This window comes from Meriones unguiculatus, chromosome 14 (genome assembly GCF_030254825.1).
Source record: "Meriones unguiculatus strain TT.TT164.6M chromosome 14, Bangor_MerUng_6.1, whole genome shotgun sequence".
Taxonomy (NCBI): Eukaryota; Metazoa; Chordata; class Mammalia; order Rodentia; family Muridae; genus Meriones; species Meriones unguiculatus.
The window spans coordinates 1,251,066-1,274,237 of NC_083361.1; the positions used below are offsets into that span (position 1 = coordinate 1,251,066).

Below are 23,172 nucleotides of genomic sequence, written 5' to 3' on the forward strand. Positions count from 1 at the left end.
CCCCAAACACCACAGCACTCCATTCTGGACACCAGATTTGGCGGGACACACACCACCTGTGGTTGACAATGTTTTCCCGGTGGCCAATGCACATATTTCCAAAAGACGTAGAAATAGCATGGGTCCCTGCTCTGGGGAACGCAAATCCCTCGGACAGAGGACACAGAAAAATAGCAATAACAAGAATTTGAAAGGGACAAATTCCTCGAGACAGAGACAGAAGAGCCCAGGGGCTAGGTCAGTGTCACAGCATTTGCCAAGGAGTGCGAGGCTCCGTGCCCCGAAGAGGGGGTGGACAGAGACCTCCAGGGGAAAACGGGAGACACGGCTCCAGGCTGGCGTCGGTGAGGGACCTCTCCAATGGTGCTCAGGCCCAGTTTTGAACCCCCACTTAACTGGGGTGGAGGAGAAGGCGAACGCTGGCCTTCTTAAGCCGCCCAGCTGCCGTGAGTGATGGCTTGTGTTAACTGCCCGCTCGGGGACCCACGCTGACCCAGGAGACGAGCCTCCGGGCAGCCCGTGAGAGTACCGGTCAGGTACGCCAACGCGTCACATGCTGGGTGAGCCCAGCAGCTGGGAGGTTGATGCAGGAGGATCACCACAAGTACCAGGCCACCCTGATCACACAGTGAGAACCATGCCAGCTGGAGCTTCACGGCAAGGTGCTGTGTCAAAAAACAAAAGCCAAGAAACAAAACAGCGAACAGAGTTAAAACGCCGAGGGGGCCTGCGCACAGGAGAGCACGCACGTGTGCGCTCACGGGGCTAGGGATGGGTGCAAGGCCACACGCGCCATAGGCTCCTGCTGACACCCAGCCGCGGCCGAGCCTACCAACCGCTTTATCCTCGGCACAGCCAGGAGATAAAAAGCCAAGGTGGCCGCAAATTCGGTCACTTACTTTGATCTTTCTTTCTCACATATTTTAAGTGAATTTCTGCAGTTCTTCAAAATTAAAATGTGTAGTGGAAGCTTCGGCTCCTTTAAAAGCTTAGTTAGGCTGCGTGAACAGATTTTCATTTCAGTCCCTGGGGGGGGGATGGGGAGTTGGTTTAGCTGGTCCACAGCTGGTGTTGCCCGGCACAACTGGGAGACGGGCGTCTTTGCCAGCCGGTTGGTTCAGTTCTGAGCCCTCAGAGAGGACACACAGGTGGGGGCCGCTGGTCCGGGCAGCTTAGTTACTGAGCTCTCAGCGGGAGGACAGGTTTCGCCCTGGCCCTCACCTGGAGTGGGGGATAGGCAGGATGTTTCACACCTTCCGTTTGTGTGAGGATCACAGACAGGTGGTCAAGGCAAACCAGTGTGACTTCCCTGGGAGCTCATTCATTGTGCTGAGGTGCCTTTGCGCTGACTTAAGGGATTTACGGAATAAACCAGGCGGCTAGCGTCTACTAGAGCCCTGGAAAGATCCCACGTGCAGTGTGTTGTTTTATTAATTTTCCTTCAGTCCTCGCTCCCCCTCGAGAACTGTTCGACTCTGCCAGCGGGCTCTGGCAGTTTGACGCCTGAACAGGGACTTGAGATACAGGGAAGCAGTACAGGACACTTCGGGTGTTGGCACGCTCAGATCGTGAAGAGAAAAGGGCGCAGTGAGAAAAATGTGAGAGTAAAAATGGGACAAGGCAGTAGCCTCGTGTTTTCTTGCATGGAATTCAATCAGAAATAGTCTGTATGTAGCACAGGACTGAGAACTGGAACTTCCAGGGTTAGAAAGAGGTTAGAAAGATGGGAGGCTTCAAGACAAAAAGAGAGTAAATCATCGGCTCCTCCAGAAGAGCTTTACATCCCTCCTGATGACAGTAATTTCTTGTTAGGAGAAGACTTTGAGGATGACTTAGATCCTGATGAGGCTGCAGAGTTGGAGGAAGAACAAGCTAGGCAGAACAGGGAAGGATAACTAAGTTTTATGGCTTTCCAATTATAGAGCAACCTGATGGACAGGGTAATATAGTGAGAGTCCATGCAAATGCTTAAAAGAAAGCAAATGGTTAATTCTCCTACAAAGCTTCTGTGGTCATAAAAAATCGGACTCAACAACTAGCAAGTGCTTTGTCTGTCTGTTTTGAACGTATAAGTTCACCATGTTCAGTAGGTCTTGGTTATAGATTATTGGTCATTGGGTAAGTTTAAAATCTGTACCATAAAGTTAACTTACTTAAAACCCAGGGTTAAAAACCATTCCAAACAACAAATGCACGTTACTCATATCCCAGAATTTGGAAAACTAAAATATGTTCATGTAACAACTGACACTTTTTCAGATTTATCATGGCAACTCCCTTAGCAGGAAAAGCCACCAAACACATTATAAGTCATTGCTTAAAGTGTTTTGCTACAATTGGTATTCCTTCCACTATAAAGACTGATATATATGAGTCAAGCTTTTCAGGGTTTTTGTGCTCAAATGAATTCAAGTCATAAAATGGGTATTGCATAGAATCCTCAAGGCCAAGAAATTGTCGAGCATGCCCACGGATCTCTTAAGAACCAATTGCAGGACACAGAGTTAACAAAATGTAACTAAAAAGAAAAATAAAATTAAAAAAATACAACCAATTGCAAAAAATAAAAAATAAAAAAGGGGAGGAGTCATATCCCCAAATCTTAATCATGCTCTCTTTATTTTAAATCTTTTGAATGTGGATATACAAGGCCGTTCTGCAGCTGATCGATTGTGGTATCCTAATACCAAAGATAATTGTGCCCAAGTAAAATGGAAAGATCTGATTACTGGAATATGGAAAGGGTCCTGGCCCCATATTAATATGGGGAAGAGGGCATGTTTGGGTTTTCCTACAGGACAAAGAAGGAGCCAGGTGGGTCCCGGAAAGGCTGGTGCAATTTGCAGGAGTTGTTCCCCGGAAGGAGGATGTTCCTGCTGCTGACCATGGTGAATTCTGTCCTAGTGGTGAAGGGAAAGCTGCACTGGGCTTATGCTCCTGATCCACCTGTGTTTCATTCTGCTCCTGGGAGAAGATGTCATGCAGAGAAACCTCTTATACAATGTGACTGACATTGATTTATCTGTTAATGAGGACAATTCTCAACAGAATCAGGAAGAATGAAAAGAGGACTGACTATGGGGCTTTGGTCTGATTCTCGTTTTCAGCAGACCTAATTTTGGAAGCTTGCCACAGAAACTCTTGGGAGGCCCTGTAACTGCCTATGTAAATTCTCCTTTTGCTTTGATGTTTGGAAATGTTAACAAGATTCAAAATTTAATGTTTCTTGCCATCCATGTAAACTATCAAACTGTATTTTTATGCTTTCAAATGGTTCTGGTTGTTTGACAGCCTTTTATTATGTTTCCTGTGAATGTGGGTCATTTTCTAAGTCGCGGAATGTAATAGGACTTGGCTTATTACTCTTATTAGGATCATGTCTCCTACCAGTGATAATTAAGCTGATCTGCATAAGATTAAACTACCCTAGCAGAGGTTGGTAGTCAAACACGAGTAAGATCTCTCTGAGGAATATTCAACCTAAGACAGGGCATGAATGAAGGAATTCATGTACCAATGACGGGTAAGATTATATCTTTCAAGAGAGACAACCTAAGACAGGCACAATCTTCTGCTCCATAGCTCTGAAGTTATAGTCAATTTTTAAAATATAAAAAAGGGAGACTGTGGAGAGCTGCTGGTTTGCCAGGCCACTTTCTTATTACACAGGTTTCACCCTGGCCCTCACCTGGAGTCAGGGATAAGCAGGATGTTTCACGTCCTGTTGGTTCATGTCCTTTTGTCTGTGTGAGGATCACTCAGACAGGTGGTCAAGGCAAACAAGTGTGACTTCTCCATGAACCCCTTCATTGTGCTGAGGTGCTTTGCTCTGACTATGAAAAGGGATCATTGGAATAAACAGGTGTCTACTGGCTGCCCTCTCCAAAAGATCCCATGTGCAGTGTGTTAGTTTATTAATTTTCCTTCAGTCCTCGCTCCCCCTCAAGAACTGTTCAACTCTGCCAGCGGGCCCCGGCACAAATACAGGAGTGCAGAAAGGAGACAGAAGAACATGTCCAGGAGGGTTTCAAGGAGATGGGCAGGAGAGGAAGGTGGCTGCTTCCTCATCCTGCTGCATCTGCCGTTTGTTCCTGCTGGACTGCTAAATATCCTGATGACTCAGACTGGATTCTCACAAAGAACCCGAGGACCCTAACCAGGCAAAACTGAGTCTCAAGAGGTCTATGCCCCTGCCCCTCCTAGCCTTCTTTCTCTCCTGCCCAGGGTCAGGGTTTGGAAGGGAGTTGGAGGCATAAGGAACCCCAAATAAAATGGAGTTAAAAAGTAGCACCTCCAGAAATATAACTAAATCACTTCTCCCTCCCTTCAAGCCTTCCCTGTGTAACACTCCCCGTACCTCAGCTCTCACTCAAACTCATAGACTCCCTTAAATTAAATTTGTTTTTTATTGACACAAAGACATGAAATTGTCGGACTGTGGTGGTGGCACACGCCTTTAGTCCCAGCACTTGGGAGGCAAAGGCAGGTAGATCTCTGAGTTCAAGGCCAGCCTGATCTACAGAGTGAGTTCCAGGTTAGTAAGGGCTACACAGAGAAACCCTGTCTCAAACAAACAAACAAAAACACAACCAAAGACATAAACTTGTACAGATTAATGGAGTACCATATGAGGTTTATACACTGTACAATATTTGCATAAAATTAAACATTCACATTCTCAAACAGCATTTCTTTGTGGCCCAAACACTCGGCTCTGAGGGATGGTTCAGCCTGGAACTTGTTGCCACAGAGCCTGCAGACCTGAAGCCAGATCCCCAGCACCCACAAACCGGGCATGGCAACCTGTACCTGTAACCCCGGCACAGGGTCGGGGAGGCAGACAGGCTGGTGGAAACAGTGGTCTCTGGGTTCAGTGAAAGACACGGTGGCTCACAACCATCTGTCGCTCCAATTTCAGGGGTCTCTGAGCTTTGCAACCGGCACGCATGTGACACACATGCACACGTGCAGGGAAAACACATGTGCACATACAAACAAAATCAACCTTCAAAACAAATTAACATGGAGGATACACACATACACACCCACACCCACACATGCCATCCACACACCACACACACATACCATACACACACATACACACCACACACACACACACACACACACACACATTGCTTTACTGTCACCTGTAAAGACTTTGACAAAGTCCCGTCTAAGCTAGGGTCACAGCACCGCCAGCAGCATTTAAAGTAAAACTATCAAAGCTATAAGAGGTTGAGGCTGGGGCTCAGCTTGCAGCTCAGTGGGGGGGAGGGGGAGGTCACTTAGCAGGCCCGAGGCTCCGGTTTGAGCCCCATCACCCAATAAAGGCAAGAGAAGGAGCCCAGCGACAGATCAGAGGTGGGCACCTTGTTTGTCCTCAGCCTGGGCATTGTGGCCTGGGCTGGAATGCCACCACCGGGAGAGGCGGAGACAGGCAGGTTCCTGTCTCACTGACCAACCCTCTGTCTTGAAGAATAGTCTCTGTGGTTCAGGCCCACCTGTCTGTGGAGACTGACCCTGGCCAGCTAGGACCGAGGCCTAAGCAGTGTCCTAGAGAACAGACGTGGGCCGGAGAGGCTCGGCCAGGAGCGCAGCTGCTCTTGCAAAGGGCTCAGCGTTCCCAGCACCACACGGAGCCCACAACCGTGTGCAACTCACAACCACTAAGTCCGGTCCCCAGGGCTCTGACACCCTCATCTGAAGCCCGTGAGCACCAAGCACGCAGGGCACACAGAGGCACACGCAGGCCACACGTCCACGCACACATTAATAAATGAAACGCCTTGAAGAACAGCCTGGGCTGGGGACTCGGGGAAAGCGAGGGAGCAGGCAGCCTGAGGGAGCTCACAGCGAGGAGTGGCCGAGCCGTGTCCAGCTACTGACCTTCCCCAACGGCCTCTCAGCCCTCCAGACGCCCGGAACAGTCAGGGTGACCAACGGCCGCTCGAGGCAGGGCAGGGCGGGGGCAGAGCCTCGCCCCAGGCAGGGCCCGTCACCCCGGCATATGTGCCTGGGAGGTGCCCATGTTTCATCTGTGCCGTGTTTCCTTGTCAGACCACGGACTTGTGACGCTCCACGTGTAGCGAGACTTCATCGATGGGGAAGAGCGTGTGCCCCAGACGGAGAGCAGCATGGGCTCTTCCTCTCACCTTCACACAGGTCATGGCCATCAAAACTGGGGCCAGGCCTGCGTGCCAGCGTCTACCCACTGGGCCATCCCGCCAGGCCTGTGGAGACAGAAGGGGGCTGGATTTCTTGGTCACTGGCCCCACACACTTCCAGGAGATGTAACCAGCACCCCAAAACAAACGTCAGCCAGAAAGTGGAGCTTCAGGTCCAAGGATATACCTGCACTAAGCTGGAGAGGTGGCTGAGGGGTTAGAGCACCGGCTGCTCTTCCGAAGGACCTGAGTTCAATTCCCAGCACCCACGTGGTGGTTCACAGCCCTCTATAGTGAGGTCTGGTGCCCTCTGCTGGTGTGCAGGTGTACATGCAGGCAGAATGCTGTATAAATAATAATACAAAAGAAAGGAAGAAAGGAAGGGAGGGAGGGAGGGAGGGAGAGAGAGAGAGAGAGAGAGAGAGAGAGAGAGAGAGAGAAGGAAAGAAGGAAACGTTCTGCTCTTCCCCTGCTGTCCCCGGGGTGCGGAGGTGCATGGAGCAGAGGCTCGGGTAGGTCAGGATTCGGCCTCTCCCGTAACCCACCGGGTGGCAGAAGGCTGCGGGAGGTGTGCAGGCCGGCTGGGGCATGGGTAAGAACCGTGGCCGGGCTGAGGATGTGGGCAGGAGCACTTCAAGAAACGAATCAATGAGAAACCATGTCTGTACGCACTGCGGTGCTCTGGGGAGGAGGGTGGCCACGAGCAGGGCTGGGCAGCTTCCCCCACGTTTCTTTGTGAACATCAAGGTTTCTCTCGTCCTGCCAGCAGACAGTCTTGTTTCCCCCACAAGCCTGGAAATGGAGCGACAGCGGGACCCAGAGCCTGACAACTGGGAAGACACAGAGCCACAGCTGCTGGACTTTCCCGACGGGTCAATGGGTCAGAGGCAGGTCCCTCTGCAGCACCCTCCAGCCGAGCCTGTCCGCACAGGCCGCAGCGTGACCCTGCTCTCCCACACGGCCGGGTGTCGGGAGATCATTAACCAACTGCCCCGCAGCAGAGGGAAACTCAGCTCCCCAAGACTCCCGCCACACACACACACACACACACACACACACACACACACACACACAAACACGCTATCACCGGAAAGCTGTTGGAGCTGCCCCTCAGCTCTGGAGTTTAGGAGCCCTTTGCTATGAGAACCGTGCCAGAGGGTGGTCAGAACCGCCGGCCGAGAGTGTCTTCAAAGGGCAGCCGGGGTGAGGTCAAAGTCTCATGAAGCGAGCAGCCTTCCTCACAATCCGGGCCACGTGTGGCGAAAGCTTCGGAGCCCAGGCAGGACACAGCGTTCTCTGCGCTCCGAGCTGCAGCAAACACGGTCAGGGGATCAATAAATACAGAGTACTAGGCCCCCAGCGACACCGGCACGCACGATTATCACCCAATTACACGTCTCAGACTGGTAAGCCTGTGTGACAGGCTGTCAAAGTACGTTGGAAACTGACAAAGGCATTTAGGTGGGTCCCAAGGCCTGCGAGCTTCCCCAGACTTGTCCCAGGTCTGACCTGAGCCTCCCCGGGACCCACATAGGAGAGGGGGAAGCAGCTGTGGAAGGCTGTCGTCCTCTGATCTCTGCATGACACACACAGAGAGTAAACAGCGCAATAAAATTGCGTAGATATTTACTCTCAGGAGAACTATTTTAGGGTGCCCACATCTATCTGGGCATGGTGTTTGTAAAAGGAATCTGGCCGTGACCTCTGACCCTCCTACACTTGCTGCTTTACTGTGTTAATTTCCTTAACTGATTCTGCAGACACCTGAGAAGGATGGTGGTGTTGACAGGAGCTTGGGGAGCCAGCACCCCCTACCCCCAGGGAGCTTTCCTCGCTAAGCCCATCCACAGCCCCGTTTGTTCCAAAGGAAAGGGTGGGAATGGAAACTGGCAGAAACAGACGCTAAGTGCAAAAGACTGTTTTACCTTCGTGATCCTACACAGAGCACGGCGCTTGCTCCTTAGTGGACCACTTTGCTGGTGTTGTGGCTAAAGAAAGTCCATTTCGTGATGAGCATCTGTCTTGGTACCCGGCAGCCACTGAGCTCTGACCCCAGTCTCCGGAAGGTAAATTCCCAGTAACCTTGGCTCAGCAGCCCCACCCAAAACTGTCCTGCAGCGGCCATCTACTTGTTATGATGGGACTAAATGACTTTCTTTCTGCTTAGATTGTTTGGAGCTGCGCTAGCCGCTGGGCAGAACAGACCAGCTTTGCTCGCTGGCGTAGAAATCAGGTCTTTCTGCGGTTTTCCTCGTTAAAAATCCTTCCCCTGATCTCTTTCTCACAGCCATCTCAAATTTGGCAGAGGCTGCTGTCTGCCAGCAGCAATAAATCTTTACTTGTAGTTAGACTGAGTCCATAGGAAGAGCCCTGGGAGACCCCACACTGGGGGCTCGGGTCTGAGATCAGCCCTAGAGGGAGCAAGTCCAAGGTGGACCTGGCAGGCCCAGGGAGTCCAGGCTGGACCACCCCAAGCGTGCAGCCTGAAAGCAAACAGAATGAATTACCGGCTGACGTGCTCCTGAAGCCTGGACCTGCCAGTTGTTCTGTCTGTTCTGGAGTGCAGACATGTGGAGAGAGGAAAGGCAGAACTGAATGTGATCATAGACCCAGTCTCCAGGGCTTTAATCTTGCAAAATGCAACTTCTACAACCTTCATTCCAGAGAGCCCACAGGATGGGCAGGGATAAGATGTATCAGGGTCCGAGGAAACAGCCAACCAATGAGCAGCCCACCGAGAGACCATCCCCATGGAAGAGAGCCAGACCCTGCCAGTATTATTGATGCTCTGCTGTGCCCGCAGACGTGAGCCAGGCTAGCTGTCCTCTGAGAGGCTCCATGCATTGAAACAGGCTGAGACCTACAGCCAAATAGGAGATGGAGACCTGGGGATTGGTGGAAAGGCCACAGTCTTATGATCCAGGACAGCTGGGCTTCAAAGTAGGTTTTCTTTTTTATCAACATGGCTGGACAGTAAGATTCTAATATTGCTTGTTTTCTATACTACTGAGTCTTAATTCTTCCTTTTCCTCATTGAACTATTTTGAAGAAAACTAGCATTTTCCTCAAATGCTATTTTTTGAATGTCTTTGCAAAAACTTAAAAAATGTTTTTCCCTTTAGGTTAAAGTGGTGTTACATAACCTGTAAAGGCTACACTGAAAGGAAGTGATGGAGGTACTCACTGTTTCTCTTCTATTTGTTATGTGACTGAGGCACCAGCTGCCCTATTTATTAAATAGTTAATATGAATTAAATTACCTCCGAGAGTTCTCTTTATAACTCAAATTGTGCCTGTTTTGACCTGAGTTTCAGGAAGACTGCATGGATCAGTCTTTATTCAACTGTGCTTTACAAATTATCTCAGGCTTCCACGTACATTATTCTGCAACTAAAGGACTTTAAGAAAAAAAAATACTTATTAAGCTTTTCAGATTGTCTGCCTCCATCTGCAAACACAAGCAAACCAGGTGAAATCTCTCTGTAATAGCCAGGCTGTGGTGGCGCACGCCTTTAATGCCAGCACTCGGGAGGTAGATGCAAGTGGGTCTCTGAGTTCAAGGCCAGCCTGGTCTACAAAGTGAGTTCCAGGACAGCCAGGGCTACACGGAGAAACCCTGTCTCAAAAGAACCTAAATAAATGTGTGTGTACATCAGTAATAACTCCAGATGTGCTTAAAATAATCAAGGACTTGTTAAAAGTTAATACCCCTTTAAAAAAAGGAGATGGCAGGGTCATCGGCCCCCGCCTAAGTCACGCCTCTGTGGGGTGGGGGGTGTTGATCCCATTGTTTCTAATTGTGGTGTGGCTCAGCCCTAGCACACACCTTTAATCCAAGAGCTAAATAAAGTCAACCCTAGGTCAAGCGGAGCAAGCAAACAAGTGACAGGGATCAAAGATGGGAAAAGACCACAGGGAGGGAGAGGAAGTCTGGAGGACAGACCGAAAGATGCACAGGAAGTGAAAAGGAGGGACATTGAGTTGAAGGGTATTGATGACAGGGTGAAGGAGGAGGAAGGCTTTTTCCTCCTGGGACACTGGCTGAGCAGGAAGGTCAGCTGGGTGCTTTCTCCGCCTCTCTGAGCTAGCAGGCCTTCTCCTCCACATCTGGCTCCTGCGTCTTCATTGGTAAAATCAAATGTTTGGGATTTTCTCTCTTTATAACAACATTTTGGCAATCCATCCTGTGGCACAGCCCAATGGACAGAGGGATCGCTGCAGCTGTGGGCACACTGAGAGGCCATCAGATTTGGTAAATCACCTGAATACGGTGAGGCCTGCTCCTTCCGGGTAGCGTAACTGTAGCCATTTCTGTTCCAGGCCTGCCGGCCACATCACCTCAGCTTGATACAGAAGAGAATCTGGCTGATCAATATCTATGTTTATATTCATCATACCTGTGGCCTTGGTCCCAGGAAGTCCCCAACCATAAGGGCAGCTGCCCCTGACCATGAACTTTACTTTGAACCAATCAAAAGAAAGGTCAACTAGAACTGCTTGTCAGGACAGCAAAAATAACAAGTCCTAATGCCTACCCTGCTCCACTGTGCTTCCCCCCCCCACTCCCATGAGGACTAATTTCAGTTTTCACCCTTTAAATATGCAATACAGCTTCCCCTCAAGGACGTGGTTCAGACCCAAACTGGCTGCTTCCCTGAGTTCAGAAAATAAAACTTTCATTTTAAGCTTATGTATCTGAAGTGAGTTTTCTCAGCTTCTACCCCAAACCCAAGAAGTCTTCAAGGAGAGAGTTAAGGATGGGAAGTAGCATAAAAGAAGGTTTGGGGACCCTGAATAGTGCCACTTTAGATGGCTTAAAAACAAAAGCAGAAAATGAAAAGCTAAATGGCTTAACTGAAATTGTCTCAATACCAATTACAATTATTATCATTTTGGTATTTTATTTTTCATCCTTAATAGGCTTCATGTACCAACTCGATGAGAAATGCTTTAGAGATACAGGAAAAAGAAAAACATGAAAAGTGTATTGGTAAGATGCAAGCCTTAGAAAGACTTAAAAAGGAATAGAAGCACTAGTAAGATCTATAAATGAAAATAAGAAAAACACTGTGAGCATACTGTTTATCTACTTTGTTTGTTTTATGCCTCTACCTCCCTCCCAGCCCCCAACACTAGGTAGGAAAGAAGGAAGGTTAGAAGGGAAAGGGGACATAGACCTCTTTAGACTTGGTTCCTTGGGACAAATCCAGTCTACATAGTCAGGAGATCCAGCAGTTCAGCTGTAATGCCAGGTTCACGGGACCCTCAGAGACCACCAGGAGACGACTCGATGCAATTGCAAGAGAGCTTTATTATGAGAGCGATCAAACTGGGGACCCAAGTCTCACTGGCGCAGCAGTAGAGAAGTGGGACCTGAGCTCCGAGTGAACAGGGTTTTTAAAGGGAAAGTCTGTGAGCAGGGAGTTTCCATGACAGCAAGCAGGGGGGCACAAGCCTTGGCATTACAGAATTGGGTGAAGTTTAGCAGGGCGGGGTAACCTTTTCTGAGGTATATAATCACAATGGCTGTTTTTCTAAACCATATCTGAAAGATTGGAGAGAATTTTCACACCCGATTCTCAACCGATTCCCATTGATTATTGCCAGGGAGATTGTCTCTATTTTCTATGAAGCATTTATTCTGTTACATTTCCTGGAGGCTGTTGCTAGGAGAGTTAACTTTGTTCTCTGCCAAGTGTACACTCTGTGATATTTCCTGGTACCTGAATTCAACTCCCAGTCAAAATCTTTATTTCAAAATGGAGTTATACCCAGGCTAATTTAAACTCTTCACAGCAAACCAGCCAACAACATGAACAGCAGCAGGGAGAGCAGCAGCCACATTCTCCTTCCAGCTCCTTTTTCTCTCAGTGCTCTGTCATTTATCCCCTCTCAGACTCTTCAGAATTAAACTCTCTACAGCTGGGAAAGATCACGTTCCTCTCCAAGCCCACACAAGGCAATCATAGCCAGCAGCTGCGGACAAACTAAAACCAGGCCCATATCCTACACCTGGGATTAAAACAGAAACATATTTATACAATTCAACTGAGTCTTTAAAGAGACCAAAACTCCCCCTACAACAGTCAAACACTGACGAAGGACAAGCCTTAATTTAGACAAGCCTTAGAGAGACCTAAGAAACATACTCAGAGGAATTTAGACAAGAGCCTACCATGCCACCACATAATGAAACCAAAAGGGGCGAGCCAAGGTTGTTAAAAAACCAACCTTGGCTTATCCAGTTACTCCACAAGACCGAGCAGCAGACAGTAAGCCCCGCACGGTGGTGGAGAAGGTAGATGGAACCCTGCAGATCTGAGGATCTGAGGAAGCAGCCGTTATCTGTGGTGTGCGTTCATCTTACGGGAAATTAAATTCACGAGTCTTGGAAGCTGGTCCTCAGTTACCATGGAGAACATGGTGGAAAGAGAAAGCCAGGGCCATAGGACAATGAAGTCAGGAATTGCTGATTCCAGGAATCAGGGGCTGGGTGAAGGGTTTAGAGAGCAGCTGAAGATCACGCCTATGCCGTCTAGCAGCGTTCAATGCTTGGGAAAAGGTTGAAGGATCAGGAAAGAGGCGTGAGCCATTTACTAAAATACAAGGCCCAAAGAAGCCGTCACTAATTTTTTGCAAAGATTGGCTTCAGCTGTGAAAAGAGGATCAGACTCAGAAGTCAGAAAAATACTGGTTGAACCTTTGGCTTTTAAAAATGCTGATTTAGAATGCAAAAGAGTGATTAGACCTTAAAAACAAGTTCAGCACCAATAGAGGAATGGGTCAAAGATATTGGGTCTCATGTTTATGATGATACTATGATTGGAGACCTAATTTCTAAGAATCTTAAGAAAAATCAAAATGCCGATGCTTTAATTACAGTAAACCAGACCATTTGAAAAGAGATTATAGAAAAGGCACTAGAAAACAGGGTTTTCTCTAGTGATCACCCAAGAGGAAGGCCCCAGCCTTCTGACATACGCAGAAGGTGCGGCAAAGGCCAGCGTGGGACGGAGATCAACAAGGGAGAGGAGACTCTGAGGCCTCCCGCAGGCCCCAATATCAAATCCAGTACAATCGCTCCCTGTCAGTACCGGGAAGCTCATCCACAGAGCCATTAAAGATGTGATTGTAGTTACAGCATCGCTCTGGACGTAAGGACAGAACAGCTTCAGTACACAGTACAAAAAACTCAAGAGGGACCACAAAAATATATTTTGGAAAACTGTTATAAATGATCAGAAGATGAGGCTAAAAATTCAAATAAATGGCATTGAAATTAAAGGTTTAGTAGACACGCAAGCAGAAGGAACAATGATTTCACCAAATCTTGGCCTCCAGAACGGCTTCTTCAGGAGGTTAGTGCTCAGCTTCTAAGGACTGGAACTTTATCTCAGACAAAACAAGATGGGTCACGTGTAGAGGAAAATTAAAAGCCACCTGTGGCAAATGCAGCCGGGAATTTACGGGGACGTGATTTGTCTGCAGTGGAAACCATGGGTGACCTCTCCTGATCTCAGAAAGAAAGCATAAAGTGAAGAGCGCGTCTGAGGAAGATGGAAAGGTGTCGCTGAGGACAGCGCAGCCCCTGCAGGGGACAGGACACCACGGGTGTGGGTCTTCCAAAGGCGGTGACCGCCTCCCTTTAACGTGACCGAGCAGCCTGGCGGTGAGTCACAACCTGAGACAGAAGAAAACCACAGCAAGCAAGCCGAGCTCAGGGCAAAGAGTAACAGGAGAAAGCGCGTCCTCCTCACTGGCCCTTCCTCTGCCTCTCCCGGCCTGCGCCCCGCAGCTCGCTTCACAACCACACTCCTCCCCCCTGACCGCGGTAGGCCTCAAGGTGTCCTGGAGAAGCTACAGGACATGGACTAGAAGCTGGACAGCAGGGTCCACCGCTGCAGTTCATTACTAGGCGCCTGGAAGTACTAACACGCTGCCGAGCCATAAAGACACAGCCGAGAGCTCCCTGGTGGCAGAGTGCGGCCATCCACCTGTCACGCCCAGCCCACTCCCCATGGCAGCGCTGACCACCCTGTCCCCATCAATCCTCCCAGTGGGCCGATTCACTCCCACAGGCCACAGGTGGTTCTCCACCTGCCCACCATGCGCCTCCTTCCTCCTCCCCTCCTCCTCCTCCTCCTCCTCCTCCTCCTCTTCCCTCCTCCCCCCTCCTTCTCCTCCTCCTCCTTCTCCTCCTCCTCCTCCCCCTCCTCCTTCTTCTCCCCCTCCTCCTCCTCCTCCTTCCTCCTCCCCTCCTCCTCCTCCTCCTCCCTCCTCCTCTCCTCCCTCCTCCCCTCCTCCTCTCCTCCCTCTTCCTCCTCCCTCCTCTGTCCATCCCTCTAGAATGCTCCTCTCCTCCAGGCCCACTTTGGCCACGCCCACCTTGCTCGTGCCCTGCCCGGGTGTGTATTCAGCCAGTCAGGGACGATTTGGGGCGCAGCAAGCAAGCCGACCTCAGGGCAAAGAGTAACAAGCAAACCCAAAGCTGGGAGCCATGCTGGTCCGCCCCCCCCAACAGTGGTAAGAGCTCTGGGGAGCCCCTCCACCCAACTCCCCCAGGGAAGTTTTCTTACAACAAACGGTAAATGTATTTGTTATTTCTCACGCTATTTAATTATTTAATCAAAACAAATTTATATAAAAACTAAGTTGGCTGAACGTAACTACAGAGGTCCAGCTCTCTGACTTACTTCTCTCTTCTTTGGTTCTTTTTACAAAAAAAAAAAAAAAATGTTCTCCAGTCAAGGTCATGACTATTTAAAGCTCTTGCTAAAATCTAAACTTTCTCTCAGGATATACAAGACTGTTGCAGGGGGCGCTGGGGAGGTTGTAAATTTCCAAGCCAAAAAAGTGAATGTTAAACTTATAACAAAAAGATTAAGAGTTTAAAAAAAAAAACAAACCGCACACAGGTAATCCTGATCTGCTATTGCATGCTTCTGTGTAACTTAAAATCAGGTCTTGTTTTCTGCTTCTTAGACTAACAAGACCCGGCAGACCTCCAAAATATTCTAGACCAGGATGGATCTTAATATGATTATTTCATCCTAAAATTTTTAGATAAAAAACATGTTTAATAAAAATAAAAAATAATAAAAATAAATAAAATATTTATGATAAGTAAGCTCTACTCAGGTTAATATTAGCTGACTGAGACATATTTAGCCTCTTTGCTTTGCTAACTCCATTAAGCTTTAGCTGTCTGGATAAATAAATCATACAAGAAACTGACCTTCTGAAATGGTGTCGTGTGAAACGATCAGAAACTGGGCTCCCAGTCTCCCTGTGGACTCCAGTGATGGTTGGGTAAGATTCCCGGGCTCTATGAGCTCCATTTATGAGTTAAGGTTTTATTTTGATACTTAGACAGCTTCAATTCAACAAGTAGAATCTTAAGGCTAAAACTTAACAGGAATAAAACTGTAAAATCCTCATCCTGTTAAAGCTGCTAACGTCTTCCAAAGTGCTAAAGATAATTAGGACAGGAGAGTTCAGCTCAGTCACCTTATGATGTCAGCTTCTTTAATGTACCTAAAACCTTGCTGTGTAAGCTGTCAACCACAAATGCAGCCATTTTCAAGGCCAAGCGTTACAGAGCCTTCTCTGTGTGTTCTCAAGGCTAAGCATACACAAGTAGTTTATTTACAGTCAGGTAGACTCAATCAACTAAATGTTGGCCCTCAGACTTCTCAGCCATCTGCTGATATGACATTTAAAATGCTTAAAAATAAATAAATAAAGGCTTCCCGCGACAGACAGAGCTCCCAGCCCCCAGAGCAGCCCCTGGGTGCCCTGCTAGAAGATGGCAGGCTTGAGTGATTGTAACACTAACCCCGCCTAGCTGGCCACGCCCTGCCCACCAGGCCCTGCCAAACTGTGGACAAGCGGGACACTGGACCTTCTGTTAGTACACTGGTACCTGACACCCGTGGCGTCTGCAGACATGGGGAAACTGACGTTTAATAGGCAGTGAATGAGGAAACGGGAATCTATGCAGGAAGCACACCGAATCTTTGACGTTTAACGTTTAAGATTATTGATTGATGTCTTATGCACATGAGCGTCTTCCCTGCCTGCATGAATGTGAATGTGCACTGTGTTCGCGCCTGCTGTCCTTAGGGACCAGACGAGGATAGCAGATGAGGTGCTGGGAGCAAACCCAGGACAGCTAGTGCTCCTTACCCCCTCCTCACCGAGCTCCTCCCCACTCTCCTCACTCTCCTCCCCACTCTCCTCCTCACTCTCCCCACTCTCCCCACTCTCCTCCTCACTCTCCCCACTCTCCTCCTCACTCTCCCCACTCTCCCCACTCTCCTCCTCACTCTCCTCCCCACTCTCCTCACTCTCCCCACTCTCCCCACTCTCCCCACTCTCCTCCTCACTCTCCTCCCCACTCTCCTCACTCTCCTCACTCTCCCCACTCTCCTCACTCTCCTCCTCACTCTCCTCACTCTCCTCCCCACTCTCCTCACTCTCCTCACTCTCCTCCCCACTCTCCTCCTCACTCTCCTCCCCACTCTCCTCCCCACTCTCCTCCCCACTCTCCTCCCCACTCTCCCCACTCTCCTCCCCACTCTCCTCCTCACTCTCCTCCTCACTCTCCTCCCCACTCTCCTCCCCACTCTCCTCCTCACTCTCCTCACTCTCCTCACTCTCCTCCTCACTCTCCTCACTCTCTTCCTCACTCTCCTCACTCTCCTCACTCTCCTCACTCTCCTCCTCACTCTCCCCACTCTCCTCACTCTCCTCACTCTCCTCCCCACTCTCCTCTTCACTCTCCTCACTCTCCTCCCCACTCTCCCCACTCTCCTCACTCTCCTCCTCACTCTCCTCACTCTCCTCCTCACTCTCCTCACTCTCCTCACTCTCCCCACTCTCCTCACTCTCCTCACTCTCCTCACCACCACTGTCTCTGCACATCTCTGTGGGATCAGCACCTTGTCAGGTGGCAGCAGAAGTCAGGAAGGAAACAGGGGGACAGTGGGAAAATGCTCCGAGAGAGAGCAAAGCCTGCTACAGCCGTGGTGGTGCCACACTGCCCTGCCCTGGAGGACACTGTCCCCTGTGGAGGTGACACTGCCCCGCCACAGGAAGCAGGTAGAGTGTCTTCGCTGAGCAGAAAGATGACCAACATTCTCAACGGAAACTAAAAGCAAGAGTGAGGGCTCCTGAGCAGGGGAAGTCTTCAGGAGGGCGAGATCTTCAGGAGGAGGAGAAAGACACGAAGTGAGGGTGCACAATAACATGAAAGCAGAAGGGGAAACTGAGGGAAAGGAGCAGCCAAATGGGGAGGGTGCTGGAAGGGGAAGAGTTAGAATGAAGTGTAGATTCCACAGCGGATCCCATTACTCTGCACGATGTCTTTTGTTGTTTTTCCAGACATGGTTTCTCTGTGGAGCCCTGGCTGTCCTGGACTCAGTAGCCCAGGCTGGCCTCGAAGTCAGAGCTCCACCTGCCTCTGCCTCCCCAGCACGGGGACTGAAGGAGCCATCACCACTGCCAGGCTGTGATAACGCCTGAAATTTTCAATTAACAAAAAGAAAGAAAAGCTTACAATGTGGAGAAACTCAGAGGTCCATGTGCTGCAAGATCTACAGAAGTTTCCATGTCAGCGTCCACACTGAGGCCACCATCCTATAGACCCACCCTGAGGCCACCATCCTATAGACCTACAGGGTCAGTGTCACACCGAGGCCACCATCCTACAGATCTACAGGGTCAGCATCCACACCGAGGTCACCATCCTATAGACCCACCCTGAGGCCACCATCCTATAGATCTACAGTGTCCGCAAGGAGGTCACCATCCTACAGAGATCCCTGAGAACAAACAGAAACCTTAAGCTACAGTTGAGGCTGTGTCCGTCAGAATCAAATAGCAAAACTAAGCAGAAAAATATCGACACCAGCGACATCCTCCCTGGTGGAGGTGGAGAGGAGCCATTGTTCCGCCTCACAACCTACCCCATAAACAACCTGCAAAATCGCACTTTTTTCTGGAGCACCTGTCTTCCGCGGACGCGACCTCGCAGAGCTCCTGGTGAACTGATTGGCAGGCGTGAGCACCTCTGTCCCCGGGGAGGACGGAGACCCTGCTGGGGCTTACAGTCTCCCCCAGCGCCTCTTCGTGCCCACACCAGCCACCTGCAAAGACTCTGGAAGGAACCAGACAGTGCCACGTGGCGGCTCACAACCATCAACTCCAGTTCCGGGACCCACTGGTCCTTCCGATCTCCAGGGCGCCAGGTACACACGCGGTGCTCAAACATGCAAAGCCCTCGTGGGCAATAATAATAATTCATAATGATGATGATGATGGTACCAACAACAGCCACCTCAAGGCCATGTTCCTGGAGAGCTGTATCACACAACACAGCCGGTAAAAACCACCACCCAGCCATAGCCTCCCCTGCACACACACACACACACACACACACACACACACACGCACACGCACACACGCACACACACACGCAAAACCACCACCCAGCCACAGCCTCCCCTGCACACACACACACACACACACACACACACGCAAAACCACCACCCAGTCACAGCCTCCCCTGCACACACACACACACACACAGAGACATGCAAAACCACCACCCAATCACAGCCTCCCCTGCACACATGCATACACACACACACACACACACACACACACACAAAACCACCACCCACTCACAGCCTCCCCTGCACACACACACACACACACACACACACACAAAACCACCACCCACTCACAGCCTCCCCTGCACACACACACACACACACACACACAACCACCACCCACTCACAGCCTCCCCTGCACACACACACACACACACACACACACACGCAAAACCACCACCCAGTCACAGCCTCCCCTGCACACACACACACACACACACACACACACACACACAAAACCACCACCCACTCACAGCCTCCCCTGCACACACACACACACACACACACACACACACAAAACCACCACCCACTCACAGCCTCCCCTGCACACACACACACACACACACACACACAAAACCACCACCCACTCACAGCCTCCCCTGCACACACACACACACACACACACACAACCACCACCCACTCACAGCCTCCCCTGCACACACACACACACACACACACACACACACACACACACGTAGAGCCTCTTGGCAGAGTCTTAACTGAGTCTCTACCTTAGGCTCTGCCCTCAGATCCATTCTTTATAAGCAAAGATCCCCATGCTCTGGGGCTGCTCGACAGAGGCAGGAGGATCTGTCTGGGTTTGGGGCCAGCCTGGTCTACACAGGACGTGCCAGGCCAGTCAGGGCTACACAGTAAGACTGTCTCAAAAAAAAAAATCCTGTATTTTCCAACCAAGACTTATTAGCACGGACATGGTTTACAGCGTCCTAGAGTTCCGAGTCGCTGCTTCACTCTCGGGACAAATCCTCCCAGCTCAAGGCCTGCTGAGACCCCCAGGCAGTGCGGTTCCTCACAAGCTCCCCCCTCCCCCACATGCCACCTCGCTCCGGCCCCTGGCGTGCCTGCCCACCCTTCCCTCCTGCTCTTGAGATCACTGGGTAGAAAGCGGGCCCTGACTCGCCGGGAGCATAAGGCAGCGTGTAAGGCAGCTCTCCTGCCCCAGCCCCACGCTCCGCTGCCCAGGCGTGCTACCTGCAGGGTGATGCCAGGGCTGTGCTGCCTGGGGCTGGGCTGCCTGCGGCGTGCTGCCAGGGCTGTGCCGGCCGGGGCTGGGCTGGGCTGGCTGGGGCTGTGCTGGCTGGGGCTGTGCTGCCCGGGGCTGTGCCGGCTGGGGCTGTGCTGGGTGTGCCTTGCCAGGTGTGTTAGCCTTCACGGCTTGAGGAGGAGGGATGGCACCCTGTGTCCCCTCATCCACAGCCCTCACTGGCGGCATTTGCCGAGCACTGGAGCGCGGAGGTGGCCTGCCAGGGGCTCTGTGCCTGTCCTTCACTTGACCCCTGCAAACCCCCCAGGAGTGAGACAACCCAGGCTCAGCGAAGGCGAGCAGGCCGAGGCGGGCCGGAGTGACAGCAGGCCAGCTGTGCCGGGGAGCCTGGGCGGGGCACGGGCTCAGGTGGCTCGCTGGCCAGGGCGGCAGGGCAGGGCGCCAGAGCGCGCGCGCACACACACACACACACACACACACACACACACACACACGGCAGAGGGAATGGCCCAATGCTCACTTCCACTGAAGCCAGCGTGTGGGCCCCTCCCCACGGGGTCTCTGCTGTCCCTGCGCTGCGGCCCCACTACGTGGCGTGGCACCACTAAGCAAAGAGAAGGAGTGGGACACAGGTGGCCAGAGCCTAGAGGGGGTCCCACAGGCCCCCAGGCTGCAGCGGGAGCCCTCCCGGAGCCTGTCAGGCAGCTTCGGGATCAGGGGAGAGCTGCACCTCACGCCACCTCCCTCTCCCCGGGGAGGCCAAGGCAAGCCCGTCCCAGGACAGGCCGCTGCTCCTCCCTGGTCAGCTCTCCCGGGTGACAGGGCCCTCGGAAGGGCCTGCCACACCTCAGCTCCCACAACCCCGAGTCCCGAGTCTGTCCACGGCCCACGCTCCTTCCAACTTCTCCACAAGAGAAAGGAGCCAGCAGCCTGGAGAGGCCTGACTGGAAGGGCTCACAGGACCAGCTAGGGTGCTGGACAGCTCCCACGGTCAGGGGAGGTCACCATGCTGCAGGCCTGTGAGCCCCCAGCTGGCCCCCAGCTGGCCCCCAGCTGGCCCCCAGCTGGCCCCGCTGGCCCTGTGAGCTTCCAGCTGGCCCCCAGCTGGCCCTGTGAGCCCCCAGCTGGCCCCCAGCTGGCCCTGTGGCCCCCAGCTGGTCCTGTGAGCCCTGAGCTGGCCCTGCTGGCCCTGTGGGCCCCAAGCTGGCCCTGTGAGCCCCCAGCTGGCCCCCAGCTGGCCCTGTGGGCCCGGAGCTGGCCCTGTGAGCCCCCAGCTGACCCATTGGCCCTGTGAGCCCGAGCTGGCCCCGCTGGCCACAGGGATCAAGCATCGGGGGGGACTGGATGCAGCCGTCTGCCCGGGGCCTCCACCGGGTTTGGGCTCCCGCCTTCAGAAGGCCACGCCTCGCTTGTGGCCACTGTACCCCAAGGGGTTCCATGAGACTTGGGTTAGAGCTAACTCCAGGACCACCCTGGAGCACCGGAGCCAGAAGGACCTGTGACCAGCGCAGAGCGCGAGGCCCGGGGAGTGTTCACTTACGGGGCCTCCGGGACTTTACCTAGAGACATCACACTAAAATGAGTATCTAAGGAAGTAAGACAGAGGACGAGGTCCCCAAAGGGTGTCGTGAAGCCGCAAAGTGGAGAAGCGAGAAGTCCCAGCCGGACTGGGCTCAGGGCAAGGACCTCAGACAACCCTGGGCACCAGGCCGTCTCTCACACATCCTCCTCCACCCGGCCTCACTCCCCCGTCATGCTAGCGCGGAGAAGCTGAGGCGATCGTGGTTCATCAAACAGCCCCACACGCCCTCCTGGCCGCCTCCTTGTGCTGCATTTTTACCCGTTCTTGCTTGTCGACTGCCTGTTTGCATGTCACGGTCCACGCTCAGAGGACAGTTTGCAGGGCAGTTGTCTGTGAGTCCCGGGGGTCGGGCCGAGATCATCAGACGTGGCGGCAAACACTTCACTCACTGAGCTGTCTGTTGGCCCCTGCTAATAAGGCAGGTGAGACAGATTCCGAAAACTGTCCTCTGACCCCCACCTTGACATTATGGTACTTGAACACACACACACACACAGTTGTAATAAAACATAAAATTAAAACTTAACATTTTTTATTTTATTTATTGATTTATTTGCCAACTGTGGCGTGTGTGCACGCCTGCGATCACAGCGCTCAGCAAAGGAGGCAGAAGCGCCTTAAATCCCAGGCCTACCGAGAAAACCTTTCACTCTCCGAAAATAAAAAGGAAACGGGACAATCAATAAATCTGCTTCCGGCTTCTCGAGGGACGCGCATTTGTTACCAAATTCTTCGTCTTAGAAAGGCCTCAGAGAAGCCTGCACAGAAGTCCTGTGTAGACCAGGCTGGCCTGGGGCTAGCAGACAGGCGCACGGTGACCACGGCAAGGTCAGCTTCTCCGGGCCAGACCTCAGCCAGAAGCTGGGGGTCACCTCGGGCTCCGCTCTCCTCCCTCCCAGCGCTTCCTGGGACAGGACTGTCAGGGCATGACACTGCCACCCCCCGCCCGCTCTCCTCTGCCCCCGCTGCTGTCTGACCCCACCTCTCTGGTTCCCTGAGACCCAAGAGCTGGCTCAGGAACCGACAAGCGAGAGGTGAGGGGGCTGTTGCGGACCTGAAAGCCTGGTGAGCGGAGTCTAATCCGCAGCGCTCTCGGGAAAGCTACCGGAAGGCATGAACCGACACAAGCTGGGCGCGGTTCATGCCTATAACGCTGTGCTGGGGAAGCAGAGGCAGCAGCAGCCCTGGGGCTTGCTGGCCAGCTGGCTTCGCCACACCCGTGAGCTCCATGATATTAAGAGGCCCCGACTCGGGCTGGAGGGACAGCTCAGAGGTTAAGAGCACTGGCTGCTCTCCTAAAGGTCCTGAGTTCAATTCCCGGCACCCACAAGGTGGCTCCCAGACATCTATAGTGAGATCTGGCGCCCTCTGCTGGTGTGCACACGCAGGCAGAATGCTGTATACATAATAAACAAATCTAAAAAAGAGAGAGAGATAAAATTCCATTCACTCTGCCCAACAGTTGCCCATCAGGCTCAGCATCTGCTTTGAAGAACTGGGAAATAGTAAGAGCTGGAGAGGACAGGGTCTCCACAAGGAGAGAAACAGAACAAGAAAATTTGAACACAGGGAACTTCCCAGAGACTCATAGTCCAACCAAGGACTATTTATAGAGATAACCTAGAACCCCTGCACAGATGTAGCCCAGGGCAGTTCAGAGTCCAATTGGGTTACATAGTAATGTGAAGAGGGACTGCCTCTGACATAATCTGATTGGCCTGCTCTTTGATCACCTCCCCCTAGGGGGGA

General features: G+C 51.7%; 1 long non-coding RNA gene across 2 annotated transcripts; it reads right to left on the minus strand.

Annotated features, from left to right (window-relative positions):
* Positions 1-4,387: 4,387 nt before the first annotated feature.
* Positions 4,388-8,212, minus strand: LOC132647090 (uncharacterized). Of its 2 annotated transcripts, none has more exons than XR_009585361.1 (3): positions 8,090-8,212; positions 6,352-7,472; positions 4,388-6,230 (listed from the first exon to the last, which is right to left on the minus strand). It is a non-coding gene; the product is annotated as an uncharacterized LOC132647090 (long non-coding RNA). The 2 variants fall into 2 exon arrangements; XR_009585362.1 differs by lacking the exon at positions 8,090-8,212 and adding an exon at positions 7,674-7,745.
* Positions 8,213-23,172: the final 14,960 nt, after the last annotated feature.